The sequence below is a fragment of the Rhea pennata genome, chromosome 7 (genome assembly GCF_028389875.1).
Source record: "Rhea pennata isolate bPtePen1 chromosome 7, bPtePen1.pri, whole genome shotgun sequence".
NCBI lineage: Eukaryota > Metazoa > Chordata > Aves > Rheiformes > Rheidae > Rhea > Rhea pennata.
The window spans coordinates 19,874,636-19,901,268 of NC_084669.1; positions in this window are offsets into that span (position 1 = coordinate 19,874,636).

Here is a 26,633-nt window from a genome sequence, read left to right on the forward strand (position 1 = left end):
GTTTCCCCTGCGTAAACCATTCAAGCACTGGAATGTAAAGCAGTGATGAAAAATGAAAGCCATGTCAGCCCAGAAAGCGATATATTAAAGCAAAGTGTTTGGGAGTCAAAGGCCCTTAAATAAATCTAAAATACATACTTTATTTTAAGCCCTAAATCTGCTGCTGCTAATCCTCATATTTAAAACCAGAAATCTATTTTCCTGGAAAGCTAGCTGAACCAGGATGGAATTTGACATGACTAGCTCAACAGTAAGTTATTGTCTTTGATATTTGTTGCGTCCATCTCTACCAACATCATATCCATGATATATTTCAGAAATACTCTAGTATTTTATTGCACTCTAGTGAGCAGAATATAACCCTAGAACTGACAGCCCTGCTCCCTACCCCATGCTGCAGTAAATACAGAAGTTCTAGGTAGTATCCGAGCCTGCTAACCTCCCCCATTTCCTTTGCTGACAGCCGTCAGCAGTCACACCTTGTCTTTTCATCAAGCTTTGCACACATTTAATCCTTTGCCAGTCATGAGGCTGGCAATTCTCTTTGTCACCCTTTTACACCAGAAGGAATTGGGAAAGGGAGATTAAATTAATTGTCCAGGGGCATAAAGAGATATGATGTTATAATGAAAGTCGGGAGCTGAAGGTGACGTGGTCCCATGGGTAGGACATGTTACTGGGAGCCAGGAAATCTGTGCTCAGTGCTCACTGCAGCGGAGAGGTAACGGCACTTTAATATAATCCCCCCCCTCTTCTCTGAACATCACTTTCCTTTCACATTGATAACTGTCTCATCTACTTTAGCTAGCAGCTCTGTGGACAGGAGGCGTCAAAAGAAAAAGACGGAGCACAAGGGCACTTTGCTCTGAGTGCCCCAGGGTACCTCTGTGTTACAGATGTGTGTCTGGTTGCAGTGAAGAACAGCCAGTTTGAGTAGTCGCTCAGAGCTTCATAAATGCTCTTGCTTGCTGTGTGAGCAGCATGCAGGAAAAATGTTGTGTTGCCGTGAGATGCTGTTATGTGAAATTGGGGATAATACAAGAGCATTAGGTGTCAGCACTCATGAAGCTGACCCAGTCAGGGGGCTCTAGCTGGGGGCCGAGATTCCCAAAGAGGGGTTTTCCCAAATTTTCCTTGTCTCTGCCTCTGTTCTGGGACTGGAATAAAACAAGGTTCACTGAGAAAACACACAAAACTGAACAGCAGGGTCAGCAGAGGAACAAGGCTCCCAGGAAAACAAGAGTCCTTACAGAAAGGGAGAAGGCCACAGCCTGTGGGTCCAAAGGGTTTCAGAGGATGCAGAATGATAAAGTGAACAGTTTTGTGACAGGAAAAAAATCCTGATAGTTATTTAATGTTTCTTCTCCACCCACCTCTCCAACTTCTGTTTCTCCGCACTATCAGAGCTCAAAGCAAACCTGTCCCTGGCCGTGGGCCGGGCTGGGGTCCAAGCAGCCCCAGCGCTTCGATGGGGTGGGCACGGCATCCAGGGGCAGGCTGAAATGCTGGGCAGCGAAGGCAGGCGCTTCCCTTTCTCTTGCTGAACAAACACCCTCCCCTAGTGTGAGCGGGATCCTGCCAGCACGCCAGCAAATACACGCTGCAAACTTGAACAGTGTTGAACAGCCCTGCTGCACACGAGGGGCCAGGAGTTGTCCTTGGTGTGGTAGGAGAATGAAATAGAGAGGGGAGAGATGTTCTGGGCTGCGGTGAGCTGCACTGAGCCCCCTGAACCATGCCGGGGGCAGGGGCAGCAAGGTTGCCTTTAGACACTAGAGGAAATAAATTGGCTGAGCGCACCTCTCTGCAAGGCAAGTTTCTGAATACAGAAATACATGAATACATTCATACATCCACGTCACTCCCAGAATAGAGGGATTTTCTAAACTTCTGCTGGCAGAACTCTTTTGGGGAAGAAAAGTCAAGTCATTACGGAGAATGGAGGGATTTCACAGACTGCAAGCACTCGTCTTGCTTGAGTAATGGCTCCAGCTTATCCGCGCGCTTCAGTCCTGCCAGGTGCTTCATTCCCTCCTTCTCCTTCCTTTTAATAGAAAATCCTAGTATTTTAAGTTAAAAACAAAAAAAAATCACAACAGATTCAGTGGGAAGGGACTACTGAGCCAGCATGGACATAGTCTGATCTATACAAAGAACTATCTGACTCCTAGAGCACTGCTAACAAATAGATCTGGCCAAAATATGAAACAGATTCCTGCCAAATAATACATTTTTCTGCCAAAAATATTTGAAACAAAATAATCCAAGTAATTCTGTTGATTTTCAATCCTAGGTTTTGATTTTCACTTTGTTTTTAAACTTTTCTGATCTTTCTGAAGGGATAACGCATGGGAGGAAGGCTCACATTTCTCTCCTTTTTCCCTCAGATGAAGGAAATGGAGAGCAGAGAGAGAGAAAAGCCAGTTTTGAATTCTCCCTCCATACTCTCTCAGCTATTTTATTTCTCCCCATTTCTTGAGCTGGAATTAAATTAGAAGGAAAAAAGAGGAGGGAATGTGGAAAATAAAGAGGGACCAAGGTTTCTCCCTTTTATCTCCCTTTGATTTTTTTCCCCACTTTTTTCACATGAAGATAAAGAGATGGATAAAGTGATATTAAGAACTCACAAACGAAAATAATGAAAAGCCAAATCCAGTCCAAGAATTGTGAGGCAACATTGAATTAAAATGGTTATTCGCTGCATTTTCATTTACTGAAAATGTTTATTGGCATGGAACACTTACAAAAAAGGTACTTTCAAAATAAACTGGATATTCCATTGGTGGGAAAATTTAACTGATAAAAAAAGAATAAACAGAAAAGCCCAAAATACAGAAACAAGTTCTTTCAGATCTGTATTCTGGGATATGTGACATTTCCCATAACACAGACGACAGCTAGAAATATGTATCAGTCTAATCCTGCAAGGTGCTGAGGCCTCATCGTTTCGACGAGGGCAGGGGAAGGAGTGCAGTTTCTGGTCCCTGCTCACATATGCCTATTGTGGAATTTCCCCAGGTTCCCTCCACATGGGACTGCAATGCTCTAGTCATCAGAAAGCTGCTTTTGTCTCCAGTCTTGCTGTGTCACTAGCTATAAACATGAATGATAAATGAGTGTTATGATTGTATGAGGAACTAGGTATTCCCAGTCAAGCTGTGAAAATTACAAACTTTGGAATAAAATGAACCAAAATATAATTTTCACTACTGTTGCTTTTGCTATAGTCAAGGGAGTCTTCAAAATATGTTTCCAAGAATATGCTTCCCAACATCTCAGCTTTGTCTTACAGGTTTCATGTACAAATCACAGCCCTCCACCCCACGGATGCTAGTGGTTTATCCTGTACTGAGCCTTCATCACCGTAAGTCTGAGGGTCTCCATAGTATGCACTGTGCAATCAACTATATGTAGAGGCAAGGAAAACTATATATAGTCAGAAGTGCCTGATGTATTCTTTGATATGAACCTTGTTGTGACTGATATGATTTTTCTGTGCTTGAACCAGCTGTGTTGGTATTTTCCATCCTGGGAAGATAAAATTTGGCTCAAGACTATATTTTTATTTTGAGAGGGGCGACTTTCATTTGAAATTATTCAGCCATTTCTCACAGTGTTTGGAAAGGGAAAGAAATGGCTCTTTTAGACATTGTTATGAGAAGCCTACTTTGTCATCTAGCATCTCTCTGCTTGGAAAAATGGTCTTGAAACTGGGCTGTCTGCTCACCACACAAGCTGGGAAGGACCTTTCGTTGTTCTCAGGAAATTTTTGCCTAAAATTAGCAAGCTACAAATGACTGAAACTCTTCAGTTCTGTCATACTGAGCAGAGACTTGCCTGACATAGTCATACTCATGTCCCAGAGACTTTGCTGCACTGGGTGCCTGGCTGCTGTGTATGTCATCCTGGGGCTCAAGGAGGGGAGCCAGACTTTCCTCATAATTGCTCCCTGGCTTCTCCACCACAGTCTTGCAACCAGGTTAGACTGGGCAAGCACACAGGCTTTCTGGCCCCTTTCCCACGAGGGTCTCTCTCTAATAGATTGGACTGAGTTGTTTCTTTTTGGGAGGTCTCTGTAATCAAGCACAGGAGGAATTCATGTTCACTTTTCAAATACTCACAATTCATGTGCCAAGAATCACCAGTGTCTCTAGAGAGCCAGAAAAGCAGTGACTCAGGAAAGCCGAGAACGCAGTGGCAGTCTGGGGCAGTGGTTCGTACTGTGTGGACTGCTTGTGGGTATCATCTGCACCACACAGCAAGTGCCACTGAAGGAGGGACTTGGCTGCCTTCCTGCAAGGCGAGATCATCAGCAACAGTTTTGTGATGTGTTTGCAGCTTCTTTAACTCCACACCACATGACTGGCAGATTAGCCCATTGGTGCATCCAGAGAGATACCCCTTCCAGACATTGCTCATTTGTTCTGATATGCCATTTCTGTTGCTCCTGTCAGAGTCCAGGATCTCTAGTGCAAACACAGAAACTGTGGAAAAGTATCTCCCAGTGACCTTTGCACCAAGGAAATACACTGCCTTCCTCATCCTCTGGCCTTATACACAGCCTTGTCTGGTTTGATACCAGCTTCTGTGGAGCAGGAATCCCCCTTTTGTTCTGTGCTTATACAGCTGTTTAGCAGCCCCAGGCACTAAGACAATGCAAGGACTAATCACTAAGCCACACTACTATATTTTCCTGCCCCATCTAGCTTCCTTAAAATCACATTTCCAGAAGGGACTGTCATCTTATCTACCCTCTTACATAAGGGTCCACTTTAGAGGCCCAAAGGTTTGTGCTGGCTTCACCTTTGCAAGCTTGCCTCCCTCCATCAGGATCCTCTGGGATGAGTCTGTATAGCAGAGTCAGTACCACTCAGTCCACAGGAGATAACATGAGCAGGAGCCTCCTTTCAGCAGTAGGCCAGGAAAAAAAAAAAAAAAACTCTTGGAGAATACCATGGGAAAAATGAGGCAAATACATATCACTTTAGCCTGCTCCCATGCATTCCTGACCTGAGTCAGGGGAGTGAGAGCATTAGAATACAACTCAAAGCGCCCGCTTTATTTCACCGTTGCTTTCTTTTAGATGTTGCTGGAGAGAGAAAAGGCAGGTGGCCTTCTCAAACATGTTGACTGTATGTAATAGGGGGAAGAAGTGGGAAGAGGTATGATTAGACATTTAAAGTCCTCTGGAGGGCCGGTATACTTCAGCTGTAAACATTTCAGCTCTCCAATCAAGGCAGAAACAACAGTATGTGACTCAGACACCACTGTCCTGAAGTGGTGAATGAAGTGTCCATGAAGTCAAGGAAGACTTCATGAGGAAGAGCAGCTAAGCTCCATGAAGATCACTCTGCAGGTCAGCGGAGTGCAGGAGCAGCTCACAAGGAAATGTCAAGCAGAGGGGCAGCAAAGAAATGACCACATTTGCAATAGATGCCAAGTCTTGAACCCTGTGCTGTCACTTCCATCTACCCCCCTGCAGAACTGTTAAGCAATGGCAAAGAGAGGGATGTCTTTTCCATCTGTAACTCTTGCAAATCCATAGGAAACTTTTCCTCTCTGGTGGCTTCAGTTTGTTTTGTTTTTTCTTGCTAGCTGGTTTGTATGTTGTGTGTAGACAGCTCCAATGCTGTTGCTTTAGCTACCTTGCATTGTGATATAAAGCCACATATTTTCAATTGCCTAATATTTGTAATTATTATAAATAGAGGTGGCATATATATTTATGTGTGTTAAATGACAAACTGACAAGTGTTTGCTTGGCTCAGCCAGGTCCTGGACACTGCCTTATGTGAGTCTCCCTAAGCTGAAAGGATTAAAATAACCTTTCCTTTCAACCCTCTGTGGCACCTGTGCTCTGTCAAAAAAGGAGTCTTCAGGAATACATGCAGGCACACACAGTGGCTACATAATTGAGAGCTAGAGCTGGCTTTCTTCCACCTGCTCCACAAATATGTCAGTGCTGTGCACACAGCTAGCACAGAACCTGTTGTGAAGCCAAACAGCAAAATACTCCAGGATAACAGGTCTCAATCCACAACACTCTGGCATCCAAGCCTCCATCATGTCCCATTTAGAAAAATGAGATGTTCTCACTGCCAAGACCAGAATAGCTCTGCCTGTGCTGTGGTGCTGCCTGAACACCTAAAATAGATCAGAATCAGCCTTATCTCTTGCTGTCTCTCCCACCCTCTTTCTCACTTGTACCCTGACTCTCCCTACTGCAGTGCTGAGCACCTCCCAAATCAAGCAGCTGTCTAGCAACCCCACTCCTGGGGCTACTGGGTCTTGGGCACGTTCAGATCAGCTTCTGCATTCTCCATTGCTCCTCACATATCATCTTGTAGCAGCAGGCTCTCTGGGTCCTCCACTGAAGCAGTAAGTGACAGAGTAGTTGATTACAAACAGATTTTTTTCAACACATACTATGTTCAAGACTGGGAATCTTAAAATTATTTTCTTATTTCCCTACATTTTTCCTACTCATTCCATGTTCCTTTTTTAGCTGTGCTTGAAAGTTATTTGGAACCTTCCTTCCTAAGTCACTAGATGAATTATTACTTTGCTTTTTCTGGGAAAATAGCACTATAGAAGACTTACTCCAGCATATACTTCAAGTACTACTGGCAAAGAATAGGTACTTTAGATTTATATGGCTGTAACTGAAAGCAGAACTTGGCCGTATCTTGCCTGACTATAATGAAAAGAGATAGTCACAACGGGCTTTTGTATGAACCTGACTCCTAGAAATTACGACAGTAAAAATAGCAATGCTATCATTTGTTAACTCTAATTATTTCAAGACTCAGACATGTAAACCTATTCTTAAAGGGATGTGCTGACCTGAAGTGCTTAAGGAGAAAATAGTTCTTTTACCAGCAGAATAGGGGCAACATCAAGTTCTCCAGGAATTTATATCATGCTTGTCAGCACATGGTGTAAATATGGCAGGTTCTTCCAGGCAGAAACAACATATGCTTCTCCCTCAGCATCCTGGGTATAAGCCTTTTTCCTTGCTTGTACAGTTTCCGAAACAAGCTCCGGTTAGTGAGCTGCATTATATACAGACATGAAGACATTATCATCTTAGAGGTGATAATGGCATTGATTTACCCTTTTGTGTTCATCAGTCTCTAATTAAAAGTATTTTAGGTCTAAGCAATTCCAAAACTCCGAAGAAGTTATTTACCAGTGTCTGCGGTGTGGATCTGCCAGTTAACAGCTCTGAAAGAAAATGAAATGTTTCACTTAAATACCACATGCAACTATTATATCTTGTTTATTTCTTGAATACACCTGCTTACATCAAATTAATCTAAGGCTGACACACCCAGAATTCAACACACATTCTTAGTGTCCTCATCACGAGAGAACCTGAACATCTTCCAGTAGCCCTCAAATCTGCATGGCTTATCTACCCCATGCAAAGTTTATTCCCTCATATCCTCTCCCTGGAGAAAACTGTATGTGCAAGGCTGATCCTATTGGGTAGTAGTTTGCTGAAGATGTGTTTATGCAGCCATGTTCTCTGTCAATTAGTTTCCTCTCCAATTTTCTCCTCCTCTATAACTTCTGAATCCACTGACCAATTTCAGGCATATTTAACAAAATGAGGGAGATCTGAAAGATAGGAAATTCCTATAAAATAGTGAAAATTAGGGTCTGGGTAGAGCAAGGAGACCCCAATTAACATCCTGACTGAGGAAAAAGCTGCATAGTGAGAGCAGCAATTATCTGTCCTGTTTGATCTGCCAGCTGGCCAAGCAGCAAACGTATCCCAGAGAGCCAATCAGCACCACACAGCTCAAAACGGGCCATGGCACATGCTGCTTTTGGCTCTCCAGTGGCTACTGGACTACCGGAGAAGAGATGAGGGCTCCGGGAGCCATTTCAGGCAGCACATGGAAACATGAGATCATGGGAAATGACTGTGTTGGTTGTGATTCTGCAGATGAAATACAGAAGCCCCAAAGAAAACCAGGCCACATCAGCTCACAAGTTCAGAAAATGCCTTGTTTTAATGTTTGCTTGCTCATACTTCACTGTGGAGAAGGTTGATTGGTGCTGAATGCCTGCCATGAGGAAACAGGAAATGCTGAACTGTAGGATATTCCCTGGGCACCAGGGAATGGTTTGTCTTCTGTACAGATGGGTTGCCCTGCCCAGCATTGTTGTGGACATCTGTCCTACAGCAAGTACAAGGCAACTGAAATCAGCTTAGCTCCAGATAAAGAAAGCTAAATTCATTCAAATCACCTTCCATGCACAGCATGCAGAGAATGTGTCCACAGGCTGTTGCCAAAGTTTTGTCCAATTGTAGTCAATGAGTTAATCTGACTTCACTGTGATGCTGGAAAATACTGATAAGTTTAATCAGGATGATAATTTAGCAGTAACACACCTGCTGGACTATTAATCACAGTATATTTTCCACTCATCTTTTTTTTGTATATGCTAGTCTTACTTCAGAAAGGATTCATTTTTCTCCTTCTAATGGGCATAGCCTACTTTTCTTCTTACAAATCAGTAGCAATTCCAATGAAATTAGTGGATAACGAGGAGACAAGAATGAAGCTGCTGATTTATACCACAACAATATTGATTTCACCAAATGAAAATGTTCTAAAGCAACCATGTGCTAGGTTCATGCAACACATGTTGCCCCATTGCAGAGTCCTGACTGTTCATTAGTCAAAATAAGAGTTCTTTCCTTCCCCACCTGTATTTCTACTTGGAAAAGATACATCAGTAATGAAGATGGCTGCCTTCATTGGCTTTGCATGTGACCTTTACCCAAAAGCAATTCTTTTTCATCAATTCCATATAAAATCCATCAAAATCTCCCCATCTGGCTTATTCCTGTGCAGTATCCTTAGCTGTCCCAGCTGGATGGCTAAAGCCTCTATTCCTTGACCTTAGCATCCATTTTATTATGGAACCTCCCCCCAGCAAAAAGCAAGCTATTCTTCGGAACGGCAGGCCAGAGAGCAAACCTCGCCTTTAAGAAACCACACACTACGCCTTATGTTTTATTCCTACCAAAGAAGATAACTGGACTTGGCCAGCTGCTGTCTCCGGGATTAATGACCAGAACTTCCTCCCCTCAGGTGTCCCACTTAGCATTCTGTGGAGAAACTGAGCAGTCATCAGACCTGCTGGGAACTGAATCCCAAACTACTTCGGACATTGATCTTTCTAGCACTGCATGATTTTTTTAAAACAGTTACTGGGAGTTCAACTCCTAGTCAGCCCCTACGAAGAAAAGGAGGAAAACTCTGGCAGCTTCTTGGTCCCAGGGCTGCTTATCAGCATCTGCAGTAAACACGGAAAAACTCATAAATATTGAATTCTCCCTCAAGATAAGGAATTTCAGAATGAAGAATTGCTTCCCAACAGCAAATTTCAGGGCAATGTCATGGAAATGGGTCACTTGAATTCTCAGAATGCAAAAGCCATCATGGGTCTTCCCTAGAGCAAGGAGTCTCTCCTGCACCCCACACCAGTCCAAGGTAACTATCAGATAGTGCAGTCAGCACTGAAAATCAAGGCAGCAGCATGGAGGCATCTGCATGAATACCTGCACTGGTGGCCTTTAGGAAAGAAGGGGAGCCCAGGTTTGTTTCTTCTGCTAGAGAAATAGTTTCCTAGCAAAATGACTAGTGTTTAGTGTCTTCTGTCTGTGCAGAGATGAGCTATGAAGACTGGTTCTTTTCCTGCTTTGGGAAGGACAGTATCTTGTGGGCTGAAGTAAGTGTGCTCCCTACAGCCCACATGTGATCTCCAGTGCCTCTCAGGGGCTTGCTCCAACACTAGCATCTTTGCAGTGAGAACCCAGCGAGACCCAGGCTCACCCTACCCAACTCAGTCAAGCAGAAGAGAGAAGCTGTCAAGCCCCAGCCCACTGTGGTGTCCTCTGGGCAGGGGTCCTGTAGTGTATGGTAGGAGATGGACCCCCTCTGGGAGAGGAGTGATGTTCATCCACCAATGCTGGAAGCTAGTCTGGTTCCTGGCTTTCTTCAGCATTCACAGTGATGACTTGGCATGCTCATGCTTTCTACATAAATCCTGATAAACTTCTAACCTCAATAACATCCTGTAACTAGAGGCTCCCTTGTCTAGTTGCCATATTGTGTGAAAAAGTGCTTCTCCTTATCACTATTACATTTGTTGCCTCTGAGTTTCACTGAATTTCTCCACTCTCTTGTTTTCGGAGACAGTGCGATTATTAATTCCTCTCTCTCTAATCTATCCCACCCACTCTCTTCATACATTTATCATGTCTTCTCTTATTAACTGCCTCTTTAAAGTGTTCCAGCTTTTTCAGTCTCTGCGCATGGAAGTTTTGCTTGTCCACATCTGTAGTGGCGTCAATCACTACTTACCTGCATTGAACTGGGACCAGCAGTCAAGTGATCAAGATGGCTCTGTAACCCATTATTCAAAAATTAGAATAAGCACCACTTCATTTAATATAGCTATGGAAATATCTTCAAGGAAAACCTTATGATAGCATCTCCTGATTCTGTTTGTATCTTAATTTTACTATCATTATGTTCTGTACAAAAGGGCATTATGTTTTATTCATTGTCAAAGCATAAATAGCTTTTTTAGCTTCTATTTGAAGAACTGGCAAACTGTAAAAGGGGTAAAAGAACACAATTATTTCTTTTTACATGCCTTTAATCTCCTCCATAAACAAATCCACTGATGTGATTTTTTTTTTCATTTTGAAGGCACTCGTGTTTACAGTCTGCTGTGTGATACTCACTGATAATAGTACCCATCACATTTTTGTGGTATCAGCATTGTCTGTTTTCCATAAACGTGCCATCATAATTCAAAACAGCAGCTTTTCAATGTGTTTTGCCTCTACCCAAGGGAGATCACATCATGTTGTTTTACACTCTCAGAGGAATTGCAATGACTAAAGTATAATTTGCATGGCCTGCAGTTCCCTTTCAGTCTTAAATGCTTAACCAGAATGCCCTGGTGTTGTTTAAATAGCTATTAATTCTGCTAATTTTCAGCCTGACTGTTAAGTAACTGCAGCTGCTATACAAAGAAACTGTATTTCAGCCCTCCTAAGGGAGAAAGATACATGCCTGAACCACAGTTTCAGCTTACGAAGCCCCCTCTTCTGTTCCACTGGAACATTTCCTATGTTCTCTCTTTTCAGAGGGAGATAGGAATTTGAGGAAATTGTCTCTTTAGATTGTTGTGCTTCTCTCTCCATTATAAAAGCAAGAGTGTTTTCTTCTTCCTCTCACCCCTTCCATTCCCAGCATAAAATCTTCTTTCTACTACAGAGACATGACATAGTGCAGGACAGACGAGCCACAGTTTGCACATCAGCTTAATTTACCAGTAGGAGTGGTTCAGTGTAGTTCCATGATGTAAAGTAAAATTAAATGTTTGCCTGTTTTTTAGAATGTAGGAATTTATTTGCCAAATGAGGAAGACACCCTGGAATACCTTAGCTGTCCTCTCAAAACTATCCTCCTTACTTCTAAAATAATGACCTTGCTAAATTTCTGCTAGCAGTATTTGCAGTCCCAGAACTCACACCCAAAGCTATCACCTTTATTACAGTCAGTGCTGAGACTAAAATAGTGCAGTGACCTGATTTGGTTGATCCACGTTCTTTGGCCCAAGGGAATTTATTTGTATTGTTTCTTTAAAATAAAAAAGTACAATTAAAAATAATAATATATGAAAACACAAGCAAAAAGGAAATGATTAAGCACTATGCTCAGAACAATGGGATGGGTTTCAAGCGACGTGCCAGGCCAAAGGAGTGCTGCAGTCTTGGCTCCAGTCCTTCAAGGGCTTCACTCTAACTGTTTCGCTTTGGCCTGGTCCTGCACCGATTATATCACTAGGGCCCCAAGTTCTGTAAGAGCAAGGTCAAGCCTCCAGAACAGCCACAGTGAAACCATTTTGCACAGGCATGACTGGAACCTGAAGAGCATCAACATACAGCTGAAGTCCTGCCAGGGGAGAATTTCATTTCCTCTCACTGGGTGAGCAAAAGGAGCATGGTGAGGACTTGGAGGATGATCTTTCATAAAAACTGAGAGGGCTGCAGTGGAGGTGAGTCAGTGGTGATTTCTCTCTGACCTCAAAGGCACCTAATGTCCCAGCAGAGCATACAACGACAGGTATGAAATCTTCACCTATCATGTCCCAGTGCATTTTTCTTTAAGGTGAGACTGCTACACATTAATGTAGTTTACTCTTACTTTTTACCAACAACCATGTTACGCCCAGCTTTGGGGCTCTGTGCATCTTGTTATGGAGTTTGAAGAAAACATTAGGCTGAGCTGTGATCAATTTATTCAAGCTGAACTACATGTTGATCCAAAACAGTCCCACGGAGCTCTGTAGAAATACTCATGGGGTGATATTATACTGACTTGGGGTAAAGTTATCTCAATCTATTTAATAATCTGGAAATGGTCTTTTAAGCAGACTCAGAGGAATCATTACAAAAGCCTTCAGCTAAGTGAAAAATATGTCATCCCATCTGTAGCCCAAACACCAGTTATAAGTTAGATAAAAATGTAAATACAGGATCAATATGTTGATGACTCATGATGATCATACACAAACCCAGGGAGCCAGAAGAACAGAAAGAATTAGAAATCTCTGCTCATATGCTGTGACATAATTGACTTCTGGGAAGCTTAGGACAGAGATCTAATATGGACTATTAAATCAGTGATAGGACGCAGAGAAAGCTTTTTACAAACATTTGTAAAAGGTATCCAAAGAGTAAGATAAGGTAGTAATAGGAGATTTTAATTACCCAAATTTGGGTAGGAAAAGCAATAGTAAAGAACACCATCTGGACAGTTTCTGAAGTGTATTGGCACAACTTTCTGTTTGGAAAAGTGGAAGAAGATAGAAGGCAGACTATTTGTGGTTTGGTTTGAAAAATACAGCAGAATTAAATGAGATTCTACTGGCATGGAAATTTGGAGGCATATGGCCAAAGCTTACCACTATTCCAGAAAAAGAAAGTAAAAGGCTGCAGATAAGGATAAGCATTGAATCTCTGTTTCTCAAGGACCTGCTAATTAGGCTCGCTGAAGTATATAATCAAGGCTATTAGCAAGAGGAGAAAACTAGGCAGATCCCCAAAGCTGGCTTTGTTGAATACATAATGGCAAGCTACCCCTACAAGGAAGAACACCAAGCAGTTAGAGATATGATTACAGCTGCATCAGTAGCTCTCTGAGGACATAAGAAATAAAGTGGATAGTGTAGAAGTACACAAACAATCGCTAAGGATGAGTATAAGGGAATAAGACAAATGTGGGATAGAATCAGAGCAGCTACAGCACAGCAGGATTTTCAACTAGCAAAAGACATAAAAGGGAACAAGGAAGAGTTCTATAAATACTTTTTAATTAGAGGAAGAAAAAGGAAAGTCTTGCTCCATTACTAAACAGGAAAAGAGAGCAAATAACAAATGATGCAGAGAAGCCTTGATCCTACCCACCCCCCCCCAAAAAAAAAAAAAAAAAAAAAAAAAAAAAAAAAGCTATTTGTGACCAGCTAATCAAATAAATTATTTTTAAAATGAAATGAAACAGGAAAAGACTAAGTTAAAGAACACTTGGATGAGCCAACTGCATACAAGTCATCAGGGCCTCATAAAATTCACCTGAATTTATTCAAGGAATAAGATGAAGTAATCTGTGAATCACTAACAACTATTGTGAAGCAATTACTGTAGAGAAATCACATAGAACAGGACTAGCTGTAGAGCACAGCAGAAGAGTGAATATAGTGCTGATCTTTAAAAAAAGGAATAATGGGACCCCAGGAAGCTATAAAACACTCACCCTGATTTGCAAAGAATCTGGAACAAGTTATTAGACAATCAGTCTGTAAATACCTAGAAGACAGTATGGTGATAAAAAGCAGTCCACTTGAGTTTGTCAAGAACAGATCATGTCAAACCAATCTAATTTTCCTTTTTAATAGAGCAACTGGATAAGTGGATAAAGAGGAGCAAGTGGATTCGATTTACCTTAGCCTCCTGACATGGTCCAGCATGGTCAACAGCAAGCTAGGGAAGAATGAACTACAGTGTAATCACAACAGAATGGATGCACAGCTGGGTGGACTTCACTCCAAAAACATAGTTATCAATTGTTCCTATCAAATGGGAAATTGTTCAAGTGGGATTCCACAAGGACCTTTCTGGGCCTCGTTCCATTCTTTTCACTAATAATGTGAAATCTTGGAGAGGTTACAAGAGAATCACAGTCCAAGGATCAAAGTGCAGAAATGATCAGTGCAAACTGGAAAGGTTGTCCAAAGCCAGTCTGATTAAGTAAGTGACCACTAGGACAAAGCACTACTTTCAGAAATGAGAAATCAAATTCCCAACTACAAAGCTGGAAGAATTGTGTAGGCAGTGGGTTTGAAGAAATAGGTCTGAGGGTTGTAGAAAATAACGGTCTAGACAATGTGTGTTGACAATACAGATAGCATGTTTCTGCAAGTGCCCTGGCAGAAAATATAAATCTGTGTGTTATGTTTATGGAAGCATCACATGTAAGACAAAAAAACCCGTAATTATTCCACTCTGCACTTTGGTGTAGAGGTCTTAGCTGGAAGATTCTAATCAAGTTTTGGGCAGCATACTTTAACAAAGATACAGATAAACTGGAGACAACTCAGAAGAGATGAGCTAAAGTGATCAGAGATGTGGAAAATATGGCCAGTGAGGTAGAAAGAAATTGCATTTGTATAATCCAGAGACAATGAGGGTGAGAAAAGACACTGTTCCTAAATGCATACAAAACACTAGTAAAGAGGACAGTGAGCAATTGTTCTGGATGGATGTGAGGACAAGAAGAGATGAGCTTAACTTGCCAAAAAAGGAATGTTTAGGCTGGAGAAGGGAAAAGCTTTCCATCTACCAGTACAGTGGAACAGAAGATTGTAAAATTGCCTTCACTGGCGAGTGTTTTTAAAACTGGAGAGTTTTAAGAAAAAGTAGTCAAATACCCTCTAGGAAGGAATTAAATATACCAGTTTGGGCCCCAAGAGGCCTCTCTCTCTAGAGAGCCTTTCCTGCCTAAAGTTCTTACAGGTTTGAGACTTGGTTCCTGAGGGTGCTGGTGTAGAATCTGTGACCCTATAGTGCAACAACTCTGTTAATGTTTTAACAGCAATGATTTTATACATAATTATTATCAGCCCTTTTCTCCCTTGCCAAATATTCCTGGCTATCAGATTTGTTCTGTTGCTGGGCAGGCAAGACAGATACAATATGAGAAATGAATACCTGCTGATTTTCTTACCTTTGCACAAAGAGGTTTTGGACACAACAAAATCACCAAGTTAATTGCTGTATAAGCACCGGGTGTACATCTGAATTCACAGGCTAAGGGCCCGGGGGGCACTTCAGCCTCCATTTTTCCCAAATGCAAAGAGAAGGATGAGGCTGCAGTCCAGATGGTATTCACATCCTCTTTCACCAGGCCACCAGTCTGCCCAGCTAGATCCACAGAGGAGCACGTGTGAAGCACCAGCAGATTAGTGCAGGTGTAGGCAGCCAAGTATGCCTTATCTTGCAGGGCTTGTCTGGGAAAGAGCATAGGAGAGCAGACAAAATCCCTGAGGAAGGGAACAAGGTGGCCATAGGCACACATGGGTCCAGCATAGATCCTCACCCTCATGCAGCCTCTCACATTGCCATCACTCCTTTGATCCTCCAAGAGGGGCTGACACCTTCCAAGGTCCTAATCCTACCGGCAGCCAAGTTACTCAGCTGCCACCACTTAGAAAGGGCTCAGCATTTCCCAGCAGTCCTCTGAACTTTACCAGATGTCACCACTCACTCCTAATTGCACACAAAAGTGTCCAGAAATGCATACCATCTTCCAGGCATGGTAGAAAGACAGGAAGATAACAACCCCCTGCCAGAGTTATCCACCTTTGAGAATCCCTAATTCATATCCACAGCCAGACATAATTTATCCTCAGTGCTTGTTATTCCACATGTCCCAAGAAGAACGTTCAAAAAACACAGAGTATATTAAATGAATGAATTCAACTGTCTGTCTCATCTTTTTTTAGTATGCTTCTACGTATCTCTTTGAAATTTATAACCTAACATTTTTTTTCTTTTGAAATTTCAGAGCTGAATTTTTGCTGCTAATTTATTTCAGTGCCAGTTTCTGTTTTCTTAACTGCTCGGGTCTAGCACATCTGGTGAACAAACAAAGTTTTGAGGGGGCCCAGCTATTTCCTGTGAGGCTATGATGTGTTTTGTCCTATCACTTCACTGGTCTCCAAGTGACACTGAGTTAAGGTACTCAGACTGCTTTCCTGTCTTGAATGCTGTAAATCAGTGCCAAAAACTATGGGCGTCAGGAAACTACTGAACAGGAGAAGTGGCAGCAATCATTAGAACATGTGCAGCCAGGTGATGACCAAAGATAGTACTAGGGAAATGATGGAAATCTCTGCAAGGGAATCAGATGGGACAGTGTCATCAGTGGATAATTTAATTTTATAGTTAAATTAGAACTGTTCTAACAGAGGCACTGATCTGGATTTCACAGTTAAAGCTGAGTTCCGTTTTGCACTGAAAACAGGAATTCAGTCTCTTTGTTATGTTTGAAAAATACAGTCTCCTCCTCAAATTGGCAGCATTTATCCCTCTGGGTACAAGATGAATGGTCTAGTAATTTGTTAGCTTGTGATATGCAATTAATTAGAAACTATGTCCTTTGAGAAATCTGTTCTAGTCTTTTCTTTGTTCAAAACATTTCAACAATGAAATAATTCAGACCACTAAAATGTTCCATGTAGTTCCAAAATTCATTGAAACTTTGCACACAGCCTCTAGCTGAATAAATTAGTTTGCAATTAACAATTATTACATCTAATTGCAGACAGATAATATTGTGACATCAAAGTAAACTAAACCAATCATCAACTTTCCTCTTCAGTAAATTTACACATGATAATTTTATTGGTTGTAAGGATTTACATTAGATTCATTAATCCCATTGACTAGAAGAGCACTGATTGTGTCAAGAAGACATTACTTTAAAGGCTTGCATTTTGATTTTGTGCATGAAAGTTTCTGCTTAGCACTACTGATTCAACGTATATTCAGGTGACATTGTAAAAGAAACTGAGACAACAGAGGTCTTAAAAATACTGGAGTATTGCGACAGCTCCTTCTTCCTCCTCTCCTTCTCCTTCCGTGTGCCCCCTTCAGTCAAATATCATCCTTCACTTCAGGATTAATTTACGTCACTAAACCATTGGTTTCAATCTATGCTCAAGAAGTCCTAGGAAGTTTTAAAAATTACTATTTCAAAGGGGCCCACAAAAGGTGATTAATAATAAGTAGGCTGTTGCAGGAGGCTCAGATCTACTATGCAGGCATATATACTTCCATTAGAAATTTTGTTCTCATCCACAAACTGAAAAGGAAAATTAAATAAACCAAGAGCAGGTATGATTCAGTAATGTTCTTTATCTGTGTAGCTCTGGCGGTACATGTTGGTTGTGAAATCCTGGCACAGAGCCAGACAAAAACGGCAAGAGTGAAAAAACAGACTTAAAAAATAGAAGGAGACTCAAGAGTTGTGTCAGGCAAAAAGAAAAAAGAAGAAAAGGTTTTGTCTGGGAGAAGAAATTTAATGAGTTCCAGTAGACTCGGCAAAGGACAGAGGTGTCCTTGGAAGGACCTTCTGGATGCCTGCAGCTGTGAAGGCCTGTTTCTCTGCTTCATGCCAAGGAAGGGTTGGTGAAATGGATGCCAACAGCAAGAAAGCTGCTGTGGCTGAGAGGTGGAACAACTCCTGACCCATGGTGGGGACAAAAGGGATTGCTTGGGTTCTGGTAGAGAGGTGAGGAAAAAATTTGCAGAGACACTGACTGAAGCCAAAAATGACTTATTTGGTTAGAGTTTTATGCAAGCCATTAAAATAGTTCTTTATAACTGATGTCAACTTACAAATGAAAATGCAATTCAGAAGCAAAAGAATGTTTCTGTTTAGAAAAAGTTGAAAACAAACACAGTTAAACATTTAAACAGCCTCATTTTTTTCCTTTCAGGCGAACAGTTTTTGTGTTTATTCCAAACTCATAAATAGCTCTGATTCCTCCACAGTTGTACAGTTGGAAGATTTTATTTGCCAAAGAAAGGTCTCCCCAAATCTTAAAATAACTAACATCCAGAAGTATCAGACCAAACATTGTGAGCTACATTCAAAAGATTTAATAGAGATCTAATACAAGAATGACCTAATGCCTGCAAAAGAGAGCTAACATCAAAATGCAGAGGATCCCTGCAGATCCTTTAGCAGGACTGCCCCGGTTATGAGCCCCAGGAGATGGTAAAAGCAGAAGAGTGAAGCAGCATGCATGACAAGAAGTCTTTGCTGTGATCGCCAGTTAGGAGAGGGAAACAGAAGACATAAAACACAAGGGAAATGCAGCTGCACAACTGCATGACAGAGACAGTGACATCCCAGAGCCGTTCCCGCTGGCCTGCCGAAGCCAGCAGGGTGCAAACTGACTTTGCACTATCTGTGAGGAAAATACCCTGCAGCGAAAAGCGTGGAGGAAGCCGCAGCCCTGCAGCAGGAGGGAGAGAGGTGGGAGCTGCAGTGTGGGCTTGGGCGTGTGCTGTGACAGTGGGCTGGCAGCTGAGGTGACACTAGGCTGGTGTCCTGGGCGGGAAGTGGCCCTTCAAGGTGATGGCTGCAGTGAGTTAACAAGTGGCCTCAAGAGGTCCTCATGGGCAGAGAGGCTGCTTGTGTGGGCAGCCTGGCAAGGGGCCAACAGGGCAAGAGCTATGGGAACGCCACAACTGGCAGAGCTGGGATGAGGTGTCCTGCATGTGAGTACCAGGGCACCGGCACGGGACCCTCAGCGACCCTTGTCGTCCTTTGGTACTGGAAATGGTCATCCTGGGGTTCAGGGCGAGGAAGGTTTATTAGACCAAATTCAAGTTATATTACGGGGCAAGGAATTTCAACATTAGCAAGCAAGACCTCACTCAAAGGTAGCACCATAAAGCCTTAGACTTCAGCCTCAGCTCAGAACCTCACGATTTCTGGTTTATTAGATTTCCATCCCTGTTTGTATGCCAACATTACACAAAAACCCTCACTAAGTACAGTATCAACAGCTTTCAGCTTTCAGCCCAAGACCTGGGCTCATCCTCCCAGACCTAGGAGATTATAAAATAAATAAATCAATCTGGAAACAAACCATGAGCTGATGTGGCTCTGCCTTTGGATCTGGCAGCTAGGCCAGTGGTGAGGTTCCACATATAAAGTAGGTCACAGGGCTTTCCAAGGACCTTTTCTTTCCTCTGAGCTTATTTGAAAATAGTGATTTATTAAAGTCCAAATGGCTTGCAGTAAAGCAGTGGTTCTGATAAAACCTTTAAAAGAGTATGGTGGTTACAGTAATAGGCCTGAGATAAGTGCTTTATCAAGGAGACTACACATCACTACTGCCGTCCACTGAAAAGGTGCAGAGGGAGGAGAACGAGTGGCGTGTGCTGCAAAAATAACCTACAAGAAAAGCTTTTCTTGCCACTTTTAGACATGGAGCCCTCCATTTCAAAATTCAGTTAAGCAAATATGCGTTTTCCCCCTACTCTCACCACCTCAGAGTGCTGCAAAAATCAAAAGCCTTCATTGCAAACTGTCGGTCGGGTTCGGTGCAGGGCAGGAGCCCGCCCAGGCCAGAGGGCTGGGGCGCGAGGCCGAGGGCTGCCGACGCGGGGAGCCCTCGGGAGCCGCACCACGACGGCGGCTGCCGCCCGCAAGGTGCCTGAGAGCCTCTTGCAGCAGTGATGATCCTGCCGCCCCATGTGAGTGCTGCGGAGAGAAGTGATTTCCAGTCTCGTTTAAAAGCATGGAGGTGGACAGCACGGTGCTATGGAAAAGTAAAGTACGGTCTCTGCTGGCACAGTCCAAACAAAATTTGGTGTCACGTCTCTTTTCTTCCCCTCTCAGCAAGCGTGCCATGTTGGTTAGCTGGACTTGCTGCAGCTGAGATCCGGGAGTAACAGCCACCGCAGAGCTTTGCACAGCTCCAGCATTTGTTAGATTTATGTAAAGAAAAACACTTTTTTTTCCCCCTTTGGATTGATGTGTGCCTGCCTCACCTGTTGCCTGCTTCCCATAGGACCCCCTCAGCAGGTGAAAAACCACTCTCGGCTTCACCACTAAAAACTGTTCAGCGATGTAAGCAGAGGAGAAGCAGACGCTGAGCTGCAGGATGGGAGCAGAGAAGAGCCCTGCCAGGACCTCGACCTGTCGCTCCCCTCCTGAAACGGGAGATGTCCTCGGCCCCAGAGGGCCGGCGCCCTGCCTGAGCGGGGGCTCACGGGCAGCCCTGGCTCACAGTCCCTCCCGGCCCTCAATTTTACTGAAATAATGCAGGGAAGTGGATGAAGACAAATGGAGCCTGGGTTCAGGGTCTGAGGCAGACTTTCAGTGCTGCTTTCTAGTATCTGTACTGATCTAACAGCAAGAAAGTAGGAAGACTTGGTGTGACAGGCACAGTGAGGCTTTTGCTCCGTTATTAGACGATTTATAAACTAGGCAAACATTCCTATTTTTGCACCCTCAATTTTATGTACTATAGGTCCTAGTTTGTGGCTCTTTAAAATATTTTTCACAATTGCTCATCTTCACTAGTGGTAATTTTTATTCATAATTTTGATAGTGCTTTTACAACTCTCACCCGAAGTAAAATAAATGTAACAGCTGGTGTGTCTGTAGCTGATGAGGTTGATAAAAAGGAGAAAGTACCTCTGAAATGAAATTTCATTTCTAGGACGTGCTTTAGGCCCAACATAAAAGACACAACAGAAGATTTAATTTAAAACTAATTTATTACTGAAATATTATCAAAATCCCAGTGAAGACAAATAAATCAATGTGACACTGGGAAAAAGATCAGCTGGTGAAGATGAAAGCTACCAACATAACAGTCTGCAGCTGGGGGAAGAGTTATACAAACTGGACTACATCAGCAAAGCCAGAGTGAAATGCTTCCCTCCACAATTTTGGATTCCAAACTGAAATAATTTGACGTTAAAATGCTGATGGGTGCAAATATTCGCTCCTTTCACAAGAAGAAGTAAATATCAGATTTTGACAGTGAAACACTGCCGTGGTTTCATGCCTCTGTTTCCCCCCATTCTGTAAAAGTACTATGTTGCGTGCAGGGAGCAGAGGAAAGAGGAAGTAACATTATTGCTGTAAGTTGATCAAACTCGATTTATATGCTTCTCCTTATTTAGGTAAAGGACAGGGAAATTGGAAGGTCTGCCTAAAAGGGTAGAACATACATACCTCCTCAGTTGCTCTAAATAAGAAAACTATGAATGTTTTCTGTGCTTTTTTCTTTCTTTTTTTTTTTCCTTTTTTTTTTTCCTGGAAAGAAGGTCTGGATGAACAAGAAACAAGAAACGAGATAGGCTGACAGAAAAGCCTCTTTTAACTCAAACTGTGCCCAGATAGTATCTCAAGCTGAGAGATGGACTCTTGGATCAGGATCTCATCAGGGGCTAGGAGGCTTCACACAGAGACATTGTTTCCAGCTGTCTGATTCCTCCTGCACCCAGGACAGCAGGATTTGTATGGCCTCGTAGATGAGCAGAACTGGGAGAAAGGTCTAGTGCCATTTTCCTCTCTACTTGTAACATCCAGTGAGGTCCTACTTTTTGAGTGGCCATTTTCACAAGAAAATGTGACTTAAGTTTTTTTATTGAGTAGTTTGTGGATGTTTGAGTACAGAAGACTCCAAGAGCCCTAGGAGAACGTTTGCCCAGGAACCCTCTTATGATCAGATGGACACCTCTGAGGAGATCCTGCTGTCATAAAGTGTCCAGCCTTCAGAGAAGGTTTTGATTTTGCACCAGAGACGTAACAGCTTCATGAAGGATCCCACTGTTTGCATGTTGAAGGATGCTTTTCTTTTTAACAACAATGACCACAGAGTTATGAACAATAGTTGCAATTTAATTCAAACAAAAACAGACACAATTGCACTTAATCAATGAATTCACTTCTATGTGAACCAAGACTCCAATTTTGCCAATGTTTTCTTTACAATATTGTGACAAATTACTCCTATTGACTGAACAGAGTGTGCCAAAGTTTCTTCCATTCTGATTTATATGAAATAATTAGCACGATATTGTCTGGATTTTAGGTCACTAAGCTATTTCACTTGTATTTTAATATCAACATTCATTTCCATCCTGTACCAATTAGCACAGAAAAAGCAGGATCCAGTCAAAAAAGACATCTTCTCTGTTTTACAACGTTCAGTTCGTGCAGACTTTTCTTACACAAATTCTTACCCCTCCAAGAAAAACCCTGATATATTGGTTTCAGAACAACAAAAACATTGGCAAAATGAAAATAATCAGTATGGATTGAGATGCCAGTTCATGCTAAAATGTAAAGAAATGAATGTTCCTATAATTGCTTTTGTTATAGAAGATAACTCTTGGGGACAAAGCAAAGGTCATTTGTAAGGAATAATAAGATATCCTTCTGCTCTCCACCTAGCAGGAGTCTAAAAAGTGATAAGGATTTCTGCAGCACCCAGGACTTTCAATTAAAGTAGAAGGATTGGTTCATTCTAAAAATTAACCTCCCTACTCTATTAAAATGAACATAATCAAAAAGAAATATAGTTTGACCAGTCCCTGGGGTGGTAACTCTCAGAGTCAGCTCTTCAGCCGGGGTAAATCAGCAGCTCCCTACTACAGCAGTGCTGATCTGTGCCAGCGATTTAGGGACCCAATTGCGTTCTTTTATAAAAGAGAGGACATATCTATGGACTTTTTAACAGGAGAGTGGAATGGGAATGATGCAAATGGGAAAGGGAGAGAGTTCTGGAGATTTCTTGGAGGTAAACACTGCTGTTCTGAAGGAGTGTCTCTCCTCTAGCCAGGCTGCATTGCTCTATCAGTGGAGTCCATCAGCATTTTTCAACAGCAAAAGTATTCAAAACTGAAATGAGAGAATTGAACAGGGTGGTCTCTGCCAAGAGCTCCTCAGCTTAGAAACTGTCTCTCTACCCTGTCCTCAGCATGGAGCCTCCTGTCTCCCAGCCCTTGGGATCTAACAACAGACCCCATCTGCATAGTTAGCTGTAGATGGCCTGGTGTTTGTGCACCAGTGTACAAGGAAAGAGCAGCCTGGCTTCTTCTTCCATGGTGGAGAGGGGACTAGCTTCCAGGTGTACTGCTCAGTGGATGGATTTTTAAAATCCTGGCTGCAGCAAAGCAAGAAGCTTAGGGTAGAAAGATGAGCCCATCTGCCACACAGTGTCAGATGTCTACACCAGCTAAGCAGATTAGGCTATGTTTCATTGACATCTCTGCTAGTCCATTTCTATAGGAGAGCTGCATTTTCTCAGTGCACAGGAAAAGTGTTTGTTAGAGCCAGGCGAATAGAGAACTGTCCAGGCCCTGGTGAACTGACTTAGACCTCAAATTCCTCAGGTCTGGAGTGGCAGGAGGGCTGCCTTCTCTCCAGAAAAGATCCAGGACCCAGTCATAACCAAGCTCGAGCTCATCTGGAGACATGGCACTCATTTTAGAGAAAAATGTTCAGTCCAAAGACAGAACAAAGACACAAAGAATGCAGTGACAGTATAAAAAATAAGCCTGGAAAAAACTCTGCTTTTCTCCCCCAAAACAATAAATCTTAAACCCCCAAACTGTAATCTATCTAAGTCCATAGTTGGAATTGGTATTCTCTTTATTATGGAAATGGCAGCAACCACCTTTCTTTTGTTTCCAACACACCACCCCACTGAAATACAAAGGCTGACCAGAGGAGCCTTTTGCCTATTTCTTTTATAAACATGCTTTTGCATCAAAGTGAAACAGGAGAAGAAAATGTGTGAGAGAAGCTAATGCCACACCATGCTGCAAGCATTGAGCCAGAGCTTTTAGGAAATGTTTCATTTCTTTACCACTTGGATTCCCGTTTTCTTTAGAAAACTGGACAGATACGATATGATCTTTGTTTCATCTCTTCATGTTCAGCAGGATTTATCAAATGTTGTAGCTTTCAGCTTTTATTAATAGCTACGTTATCTCATGGACTAGATTCATTCCTGGCAGGGAGAGAGAGATGGTTTCTGAGTGAGGCAAGTAAGACCACATGGTCAGATCCTCTGATATAAGGAACTTGAAACCAAGAAGAGTAAGGTGTGGGTATGCCTTCTGGGATCAGAACAGAAGCCAAGATGGCTGTTAAATGGAGAAAGTGTTTTTTCAGTTCAGTGATCAAGCTGAAAAATAGTTTCAGATTAAATCACAAAAGCTCTCTAACATTTTTCATCAAAAATGATCTTCTCCCCCAAAATATGTCATTTTGCTCCAACATGACACCTTTTGTTTAGCTCCAAATGGACCTCTTTAAATTTAGCTCATTTCAAACTATTGTTTCCTTTTTTCCTTTTAGAATAGCTTTTAACTGGAAAAAAGAATAGCTTTTAATTGGAAAAAAATGTTGCTGGAAATGGAAGTTAAATAAGTTTATTAAAATGTCAACACGAAACATTTCATTTCAAATGTACTAATTTCAAAACTTCTATCCCATTCCTGCTGTCAGTGTTTTCATCAGAAGCTTTTTTAGTAAAATTACTACTTGGTTACATAAGCTGTGTATGCCTCCTTCTGGCTCTGAGAAACAATGTGACTTGAGGTAACATTTATTTGTTTTTTCTGCTGTTTTGCAAAAGAGCCAGCCAACTGATGATATTGCAGTGAGATGAGAAGATGTGAAGAACAGGCATTAAACATTTTGTGTTATTAACAGTCTGCGTGTATCCTCAGGATCATTGATTAAATTTTCTGCTTCCCTCTGGAGTCATATTCCAGGCTCTGCTCACTGGCTGGCTGCTATTTTCCAAGTTCATTACTGTAGTGAAGTATGTCAGGGGCGTGGAGAGGCTTTTCATCTCTTGTGATGGAAAATGAGGTGTAATTGTAAGAGATTAAGGACAGATATTCCCTAAGTGAGACTAAGGGGCTCACATCCCACTTTTAGGCATTCATCTCCCAATTTTCACATCTCTTAGGACATCATTGCTACATGGAAGATCGATGGATCACAGATAGGTTTTCTGGCTGCTTACTCTACACTGGCTTTTTCCCAGGGAGGAGCAGGTGGCACTTTTGAAGTTACAGTAATTCACAGTGAGAGAAGCCTGCAGATGGACCTGGCAAGGCACAAGTAAATTGCCTGCTAACAGATTCATGTTCTCCAAGCATTGCCTAGGCACATGATAAAAGCAACACAGGATCAGATTGCAAAGCGGCCTGTTATCAGATGATGTGTCCTAATGATATCACAGAAGGCTCCAGTTCATGAAACTACAGTTAATTTGTCCTAGGTGTTCTTTATCTGGTAAAGTTTAAATAGTGCATTCCTTATGTGAGGTGTCCTGCACGCCTGACACAAGTTAAACACGTTATGATGGGGGAGAGCTGCCCATGGTGTTTCTTCCCTTAACACATAGCATGTTAGAGAGCACATACAGGGGCCATAGGTCTGTTTATGTTTCAGAATTTCCCATTGTACTTTATGGAATAAACATATCTGAATTTATTTCAAACAAGGAATGAGCTCAAAGAAAACTTCAGCTCCAAATGCCCTTGGGGCAAAGATTAAACACTACATCACAGCACCTCTAGATTGGGCTCTTCTGACATTGCAGGTCAAAATACCCCCCAACTCTGACACTGTGATGTTCAAACCCACAATCTGATCTTCCACTCCTAGTCAGGATTTTCATACTGGTGTAACTTCATTGACTTGGATGGAGTTCCTTTTTCACAGAAGAGCAGATTAAAAAGGAAGCAAGACCCTAGCTCAGACTGAAGTGATTTGGGTACTTCTTTATTCCAAACCTTTTTCTCACAATTTACCCGTATTTCCAAAGGCAAGATTTGACCTTTGAATTTTATGGGACTAGGATAACAATATGCATCTATTTTGAGTCCCAAAAGCAGACTGAGAAAGAACAGTCCTTATCATGCTACTTATGACAGCAAACCTGCATACACACAAGTCCCAAATGAGCAACCAAAACTCTGCTGTGCTTCCTAGACTCCCTTGGTATTCTGAAAACCAACAAAATACATATATTGGCAGAGACGTGTGCCCCAAGACTACACTACTTGCTACTGTTTGGAAGTCTCAGATGGCACAAATACAAACTTTTTATACTCTATGAAAAATAGCATATGATGCACTGGAAAGGCCAGTGGAAAGGCACAAATGGAGCAAATAATGATTAATGTTACAGCCATGTAACCATGCATTGTTTCACAGTCCTCTAATATATCTGGCAGCTGTTCCTCACATGCAGCTCCTGTCCATGGCCTGAGCTGCTCTCAGGCCTGGCCAGCTGTGACCACGTGGGTGAGGAGTGGCCCCACAGACATGCACCCCTCACACATGGTACCAAGCTACTGATCTGCAACTGGTCTCTTCGAAGTGTCCTCATAACCTTGCTCCTGGCCAGGGCTGTAGGGACCCTGTGTTAGAAGAACTGCATGAGGTGCTTTCTTGCCTGACAATAAAATCTATTCTAATTAT